The sequence below is a fragment of the Mirounga leonina genome, unplaced genomic scaffold, assembly GCF_011800145.1.
Source record: "Mirounga leonina isolate KUSES-001 unplaced genomic scaffold, KU_Mleo_1.0 Mir_178, whole genome shotgun sequence".
Lineage (NCBI taxonomy): Eukaryota > Metazoa > Chordata > Mammalia > Carnivora > Phocidae > Mirounga > Mirounga leonina.
The window spans coordinates 11,410,052-11,418,793 of NW_023270464.1; positions in this window are offsets into that span (position 1 = coordinate 11,410,052).

The window sequence follows — 8,742 nt, forward strand, 5'->3', positions numbered from 1 at the left end:
ACTGTTCTAAAATAAAAACTTTACTTAAGAAAAGACAATAAAAATATAAAATAGCTCAAACATACAGAAAAGTACAGAAGATAATTGAACAGACACACATGTACTATTATCCAGGTTGAATAGATACTAATATTTTGCCCCATTTGTTTCTAATTTCTTTCATCTTTTCAAGAAATAAAGTATTACCAATACAGTTAAAATTATTCTATTCCTTTCTTCTCCCTTCATTCCCAGAGATAATGTGTAAAGTTGTTATTATTTCCATGCATATTTTATACTTATACTACATATGTATATTTCTATTAACAATATATGCTATTGTTTTGTGTTAATAGTTTCATGAACAGTAACGTTTGGGGGCACCTGGGTGGCTCAGACGGTTAAGTGTCTGCCTTCAGCTCGGGTCATGATCTCAAGGTCCTGGATCGAGCCCTGCATCCACCTCCCTGCTCAGCCAGGAGTCGGCTTCTCTCTCCCCATTCCTGCTCTCTCTCTCTCTTTCTCACTCTCCCTCTCAAATAGATAAATAAAATCTTAAAAACAAAAACAAAAACCAGTAATGTGTGGTTATATAACTTTTGTGAATTGCTCCTTTACACAATATTGGTTGTTAAATTTATCTATGTTGATTCACTTAGATTTGGTTCATTCATCTTAACCTCTGTATAGTATCCTATTGTATGAATAATGCACCATTATTCATCCTTCCCCCACTGAGGGACAATTAGATTGTTTCTAGATTTTTACAATTGAAAACAATGTTCTGATTAACATTCTCATATGTGTCTTCTGGTGTAAATGTCAAGAGATTTTAGGGTCTACTCTTTATGAGTAGAATTGCTGGGTTGTGGGATAGGTACATCTTTAACCTTATGGATATTGCCACGTTGCTCTCCAAAATGGATTCACTAATTTATTTTCCCAGTAGCAGTGAGTAAGAATTCAATTCCCCTATTCATCCCTGTGAACAGTTGGTATTGTCCAATTCTTAATTCTGCCAACCAGGTTACGGAATATATTTTTCACGCTTATTGGATGCTCTAGTTTCTTCTGTGAATTTCCTGTTTATAGCTATTGCCATTTTTGTATTGTGTTGCTTATAAGTTTCTTACTGAATGCATATTTAACTTGTTACAAAGGTAACACAAGGTTCTCAGATATCTTAACCCAGTGATGTATTGGAGCAGGATCATAGAGTCTCACAAAATCCAGGTGTACATCTTCTCTGAACTCTGTACTCAGTGACCTCACATTGGTAGCTTAAATGGATCCATACCCACCGGTATGGTGGAATAATTGACAAGCTCTACAAATCAGGCCCCTCTCCCCCAGCCTAATGTTAAACGTTTGAGACTAGCACACGGAGCACACCATTATCTTAACCTCCTCCTGACTCCTACCTGGTTCAACCATCTCCCACAATGTGGCTGGTTTGAAAGCAATCCTCAACCTCCTAACTTGACTTTTAGCATGTTGGAACTGGGCCTTGGACCTCTTTCAGGAGCTATCTCACAGGGTTTCTATAATACAAGATAAATTCAGCATCGTATTAAATTAATACAGCATCAACTTTGAAGCTCATCCCTGTTCATTGAAAGCAAAGCTAGGCTCCTTCAGGGGCTATCAGACACAGTAATCCAAGCTTAGAAGTAGAATTTAAAAATCCAGGGACCTCAGATGTCACCTGTCATTCTCTCAGTTAATCTAGTACTTCTTTGGACAATTTCCCCGGTGGGTATGGATCCAGTCTCTGTATGAACAGCCCGATAATGCAGAGTTCTTTCCCATACAAGACAATGCTCCAAGCAGAGGGAAGCTGCCAGATAATGCTGGTTATTCGTTTCTATTGGAAAGGAAGAAACATTCTCAAAAAGAACTGAAATCTGTTTTCCTTCCCATTAGTCTAGCTCTGCACATTGGAGTTACCTGGGTCAAGTCTAATAATCATTTTCCAGGTATATAAAACCAGAAGTCATATAAGACTTCTCTTAATGTCTCTATGTCTTAATCATCCCTCATGGGATATAACAACTAGCTCTTTCTTACTCCTGCCCCTGTCAGTATTCAGGTCTATTGTTGATCAATGGTCCTCCAAGGACAAATGTAAACAACTTGATTTCTCCTGAGGTGGTCCCCACACTGCAGAGCACAGACATCTGCATAACTTTAAGATCTCACTTATTAGTGTGTCCTTGAGGCCAGAAACAGAATTTGCTGCTAGTAAGGAGCCAGATACATCGATGTTGCTAAAACAAAACAAAACAAAACAAAACAAAAAAAACACAAAAAACCACCACCAACAAGAACAAAAACAAAAACAAAAAAACAAACTGAAGAAATGTACAAATATATCCTACAGAATAAGGTTTCCACTGGAACTTAATATCCCTAAGAGGACATTTTGCAGGAACATTTTCAGTTATCATTTGGGAGATTTTTCCTTTTTTGGATCACCTCTGGCCACTTGTACCTGCTGTGGTGATATATCTGTTTGTCTCTCCATACCATATTCTTAGAAGAATATTTATGAGAATTTTGAAGTGCTGAAAAATGGGCTCTACTCTAAGAAACACTAATTGTGGGGGCGCCTGGGTGGCTCAGTCGATTAAGCAGCGGACTCTTGATTTTGGCTGAGGTCATGATCTCAGGATCGTGAGATCCTTGGCGCCGGGCTCCGTGCTCAGTGTGTGGAGTCTGCTTGAGATTTTCTCTTCCTCTGCTCCCCCCTCCTCTTATAAATAAATTAATAAAATCGTTACCAAAAAAAAAAAAAAAAAAAAGAAACCCTAATGTGAAAAATCTGCATTAATAAAACAAATTAGGAAGCAATTATTCCCTGAGTCTGGTTTCACTTGCCTATGCATTGACTATTCATTACTATTCATTACTTGACAGAGAAGGCAAAGGTAGGAGACATGCAGTTAAAGTATAAGATATCATGCAGTTAAAGTATAGTGATACCAAGGTGTCACTCTCAATTAAAAGCCAAAGAGAGCTATCATGGCATTGCAGGAGCAAAAGATCTACTCCAACATGATCATCTCACAGAGGAGAAAACAGAGGCTAAGCGATATGCACAGAGTCACAGAGCACTAGAGAGTGGGGAAGGGCAGGCAGAGAAGCTTTTCTCCTCGGGTGCGCTGCTGATAAAACATCTCAGAGCTCGTCGTATTAATCGGAGGGAACAGAAATTTTGATTCAGTCCTACTTTTCAGGTACTTCTATGATGCATTTCAAAACCAAAGAAGCATCTCTTGTGTTCTCTGCCAGGCAGGGAGCCTTACTATTCGTATGTGTTAATTACACATGTTATGGAGGAGTAAAGATGGTACATCCATTTCAGAGACCAACCACAGCAAATGACAAGTGAAAAATATGGGGCCATACAGTGCTCCCGGGGTTGCTTATTTTCCCAGACTACCATGTGGGGAATCAAACATGTCTACCATCAGGTTGGGGATAGGTCAGTGCCAGTCTGTAGAAGGGTATGCTCAGGGAGCTGGTGCAGGGACAGAAGCCTTCCAGTCTACCTTGAATCTATGCTGATTCCAAGGGTGCCTATCACTCCTGGCCCACGAACTTCCCTTATTGATATTTTACCCGAATGTGGACAGCTTGTCTCTGTCCAAATTCTCTCTGAAACCTCCACATTGCTTTTAAAGTATCATGGAGGAGTATAGCATTTATGGCCCTGTGAGCTGGCTATCTGTGCAAATCTAAAATAGAAAATCTTCTCGAGTTGAGTGGAGACAGATCTCAAGGAGACTGCGACTCACATTGCCTTTACCATGTAGGGACTTGAACCAGCTAGAGATCACTAGTATCTTTCTTGCCCCTGAATTGCTTTGTGGAGACCCTTTAGAGCCTACCACAGCTAAAACCCTTTGCAGGGGACCTTAGGCAGATGGACCTCTGAAAGTGTATTTCTGCAGAGACAGCTGTGGGCATGAAGGTTGGAGATGAGCATCTCTGCTAACTCACATAATAGCAAAAATGGAAAGCATTGTGCCAAATTTTTTTAGAACAGCTACAAAATTTCTAAATTACACAATATACTCCTTAAAACTTTTAAAATTCAGATATAATTACACACAGTGAAATGCATCCATCTTAAGCATATAGTTTGATGTGTTTTTTGATGAATACATGCACTGCCGTGGCCAATACCCCAATCAAGACACAGAGCATTGCCAGAACCTTAGAAAGTTCTTTATACATTTTCCTAATCATCCACAACCCTGCTGCCCCTCACCAAAGGCAACTATGATTCTGATTTTTATCTCATAGATCAGTTTTGCCTGCTGTTGAACTTCATCTCAACTAATGCAATATGTACTCTTTTGTGCTGGCTTATGCATTATGCTTTTGAGGCTCATCCATGTGTTTGTATGTACTAATAGTTTGTTCCTTTTTATTGTTAAGCAATATTGGATCGAATGGCTATGTCATGATTTGTTTATCCATTCTTCTTTGATGTACATTTGGGTTGCTTCCAGTTTGTTGCTTTTACGAATAAAGCAGTTACCAACATTTCCATAGAGGTCTTTTTGAGGACTTATTTTAATTTTTCTTGGTTAAATCGCTAGCGGTAGAATTGCTGGATCATAAGTTAGGTGTGTGTTTAACCTTACAGGAAACTGCCAGACAGTTTACATAATGCACTCTTAATTAATAAACCTGATTACCTGTGAATTCTTCTACATTTTTTATTTCATGATTTGTTTTTGTCTTGAATTGCATTGATAGGTTATGGGTACATATTCTTTTGAAATGTATCCTTAAGGATAAGACCTTGATTAACTATTATCATTTTAATGGTTCTTCAATTCTTCTGAGTTGTTTATGCAAACAACTTGGAATCTGAAAGAATCATATTGGAAAACTGGGATGATCTCTTTTGTGACTCTCTCCCATATTTTTATCTTCTTTAATATTTTATACATACAAAAATATGTGTAATATATGCATTAGTTATAAAGCATAATGATAAAGGGGAAATCTGTCAATTTACCACCCGACCTGAGAATGAACATAGTTCTGAGAACATTGCATGTGCCTCTGGGGTTCTCCCCACTCCCTCCCAGAGGTAACCAGGATCCTATGTTTTGTGTTCTTTATTAATCCTCTTGCCAAAACAAAAGTAAAACAAAACAAAAATACTTTATTGTGTATTTATTTTACTTTAAAAAATTGCCACAAGTTTTTTGTTGTCCTTGCGTTTAAGAGCTTTATCAAAATGGTGTCGTGTGCTTTTTTTCAGAACTTGCATTTTTTTTTTAAATTTAAAATTGTGTTTCAAAGATTTGCCCATGTGTGTGTGGCTGTGGTTTATTCGCTTTTGCTTTGAATGACATTTCTTTCTGGAAATATACCATAGTGTATTGTGTACTTAGAATACTTATCAGTTGTCATCTGTGCTGTTTTTCACATTTTCACTTGGTACATATTACATTTTGGGGGCGTCTGGTACATTTAGCAGAATATTTTGAAATAAAACTTTTCAAGTAAACAGTTTTTAAAAGGTGAAAGTGAGCAACCAGTTTCAGCTCCAAATGAAGGGAAATTTATAAGACACCTGGGGAAAATTGCATAAAACAAAATGGGTGATGCATTGTTGGTGCTATTATAAAGCAAAGACTCAATTAATGTTTTACTGCATGATTTTATTTCCAAGGTTGAAAAAATAAGTTTGACTTTGAGATGTAGAACGTAATCCTTGAAGAAAACACAAATCACCTTCTTTGTCTAGGTGATCAAGTTAGAGCTAAAAAGCAATCTAAATTTTCACTCTCTTCTCAATATTAAGCTCTATAATAGTAAGCATGTAACTTCACTGTCTAAAATAACTTAACCTTATTTATTTCCTAATACTTTAGGAAAACACAAACATTTAAAAAACTCACAAATGAAAAATCATTTTGGTTAAAAAAACTCTACAGTATAAATAACTATATATTTCTCTTTATTCCATAAACCTCCTTATGTTCAGTGACAACTCAATGGGCATTTTTATTACTAATACTTGAAATATATTGTGTAGTAAAGATGCTTATATTAGCATTTACCTTTTAAAATCAGCTGTAAACTTTTGTCTTAATTTACAAGTATGTATTAAAAAATTCTGAACACTAAATACGATGAGAATATAATATTGATATTCCTTTACATTTAGCTGCAGAATGGATCTGTAGGCATCAAGATTAACCTCATGCAGGGAACTCTCTGAAGAAATATTTTAAAAATTAGTAAACTAAATTTTAATTATTCACATATAGTGCCTTATTTTTAAATGATACATGCTAAATTTGAGTTTCTTTTTAAAGATTCTAATATGTTTCTTCCTTTGCTAATGTCCAGAAACATCTAAAACTGGAACATTGTATTTGAAAATTAAGCTGAATTTCAGTTAAACAAAAACAAATCCCATATGAATGACTCTTTTAACTAAAAAAGAAAAAAAAGATTTATTTCCTTTCTATACACTGACTCACTGAATTGAGCTAAAAATTTCCAAGGGGAAAAATGATCTAGGAAATAAATATAGGGGGGAAAAGGGCTAGGTTTCCATCGTGATAGCTTCTGACTTGTTTTCAGTTCTTAATTGAAAAAATTATTTACGAACGATGGGATGCATAACGTAACGCGGAAATCCTTTACAATTAGAGTAAAAAAAAGAAACCTACCTTTCCTTTAGAAACGTTCTCCTCTTACCAGACAGCCTAATTGTTTGAGACAAACACTGCCACTCGATCTAGACATTCACAACTCTTTTATTAGCCATCTTCTTTTTTATTTATTATTGACATCAATTAGCCTGAGTCATGAAACCGGACCACGTTACAGACGACACGTGGTCCAATCACTATTTTTAAAAGTCCACGTATTTCAAACTCCTTTCTCCAGCCATTGCTGGGCTGTTTCTCCTTTGAGAACCTGGTCTCCGCAGCATTATTTCATTAGATGGCAGTCCTAGGGCAGTCTCTCTTTGGGGAAACCGCTCCTTGGTCACATTCAGGAAAACCACCAAGGAGACCTGGAATTGGTGCTGGTTTCTAGTCACTTACGTAGCAAACGAAACTAGCGAGACGTGCTCGGGAGGACCCCAGGCAGGTGCGGATGGGTTTCCGCAGTGACCACTGATCGCGCGTGTGTGCGGCACCTTCCCGGGCCCCGACACCAGCCGGGAGACCCAGCCGAGCCCGGGCTTCGGCCCCGGCCCCCTACCCAATCCTCAGGAGCCCTTCGGACACGCCCCCCCAGCCTCCGGGGCCCCGCAGCCCAGCACTGTGCACGCGCCTCGGCCGCTCCCCGCAGCCGCCCACGTGGTGGAGCCCCGAGCTTCGTGAGGCCGCGAGGAGAGCCCAGGGCGGGCCGCGGGTCGTGGAGGCCCGACCAGCGCGACCCAGCCTGGCCAGCCCCCTGCCCGGGCCCCCACATTTCCTCTCCCGGAGGGAGGCGACACTCCGCCGGCCGGCCCTCCCCGGCGCCTGCCGCGCCCCCTGGCGGCCGCCGCGGGGACGCGCCCTGGGCACGCGGGGCAGCCTGTCTGGGCCCCCCTTCCCCGGCTCGGGGCCCGCGGGGGGCGGCAGGCCGTCTCCCCTCGCGCCCCTGAGCCAGGCCATGCGGGCCGCGCCCTTCCCTTTCAGCTCCCCGCAAGCACCAGAACTCCGGGCTTCCCGGGCGCGAGGCCGCGGCCGTCCCAGCCTTGCGTGAAAGTGCCTGTCTTAGTAGCTTGGGGGTCTCCTTTCTCCCAGGTGTGCCCCTCCCGCCACATTCGGGCTTTCCAGCACGCTGAGGAAAAAAATGCCGCATGCACGCACTTATTTATTTATTTTGCAACAGCTGCAAGAAACAATGAAGCTTTTCAAGACCCGAGGAAACGCGCTTTCCAGCCGTGCTGTTGTTTTCAATGAACCTCTCCGGCCCCGCACTGCCCGCTCACCCCGCCCGCTCCGCCCGCTCCGCCCCCTCCTCTCCTCCCCTCCTCCCCTCCTCCCCTCCTCCCCTCTCCTCCCCAGCCTGCCCCTCCGCCGAGCCCGGGCCGGCGCCGGGGGCATTGTTTTTGGAGTCTTGCGGGAGGGGAGCGCGCGTGCAGGATGGCCGGCGCAGTGCGGGTGGGGGCGAGAGCGTGTGGGCGCGCGCGCGCGTGTGCCGGCGCGGGCGGGGGGCGGGGGCGGTGCCTCGCCGCCTCGCACCCCACGCCCGGGCTCCGCTCCGCACGTCCCTGGAATCCTGGGCTCCGGCTCTTGGCGCGCGCCGTCCTGGGCCGGGCCCTCGGCGCGCCGCGGCTGCGGCTGTGGCCGCTCCAGTGTGCGCGCGGGCGCGTGTGCGCGGTCCCGAGAGCTCGCGCGCGCGAGCCCCCAGTGTGTGGCAGCGGCGGCGGCAGCGGCGCGGCGAGGCTGAGGCTCTTGTTTACCAGCATTAACTCCGCTGAGCGGAAAAAAAAAAAAAAAAAAAAAAAGGGAAAAAACCCGAGGAGGAGCGAGCGCACCAGGCGAACTCAAGAGAGGCGAGCGAGCGAGAGGGACGCCGCCAGTGAGCCTGTCTCCGGCGCGCCCGTGCCCGGCGCTTGCAGACCCTCGGCCCCGCTCCCCGGGCCCTCCACGCCCCTCCCGCGCGAGGGGAGCTCCACGGCGCGTTGCGCGCCTCGGCTTTGACCTTCAGCGAGCCGGAGCCCCCGCGCGCGGAGCCGGCGGCGGCGGGCGGGGGCCGGGCGGGGGCCGGCGCGGAGCCCGGGCGGCG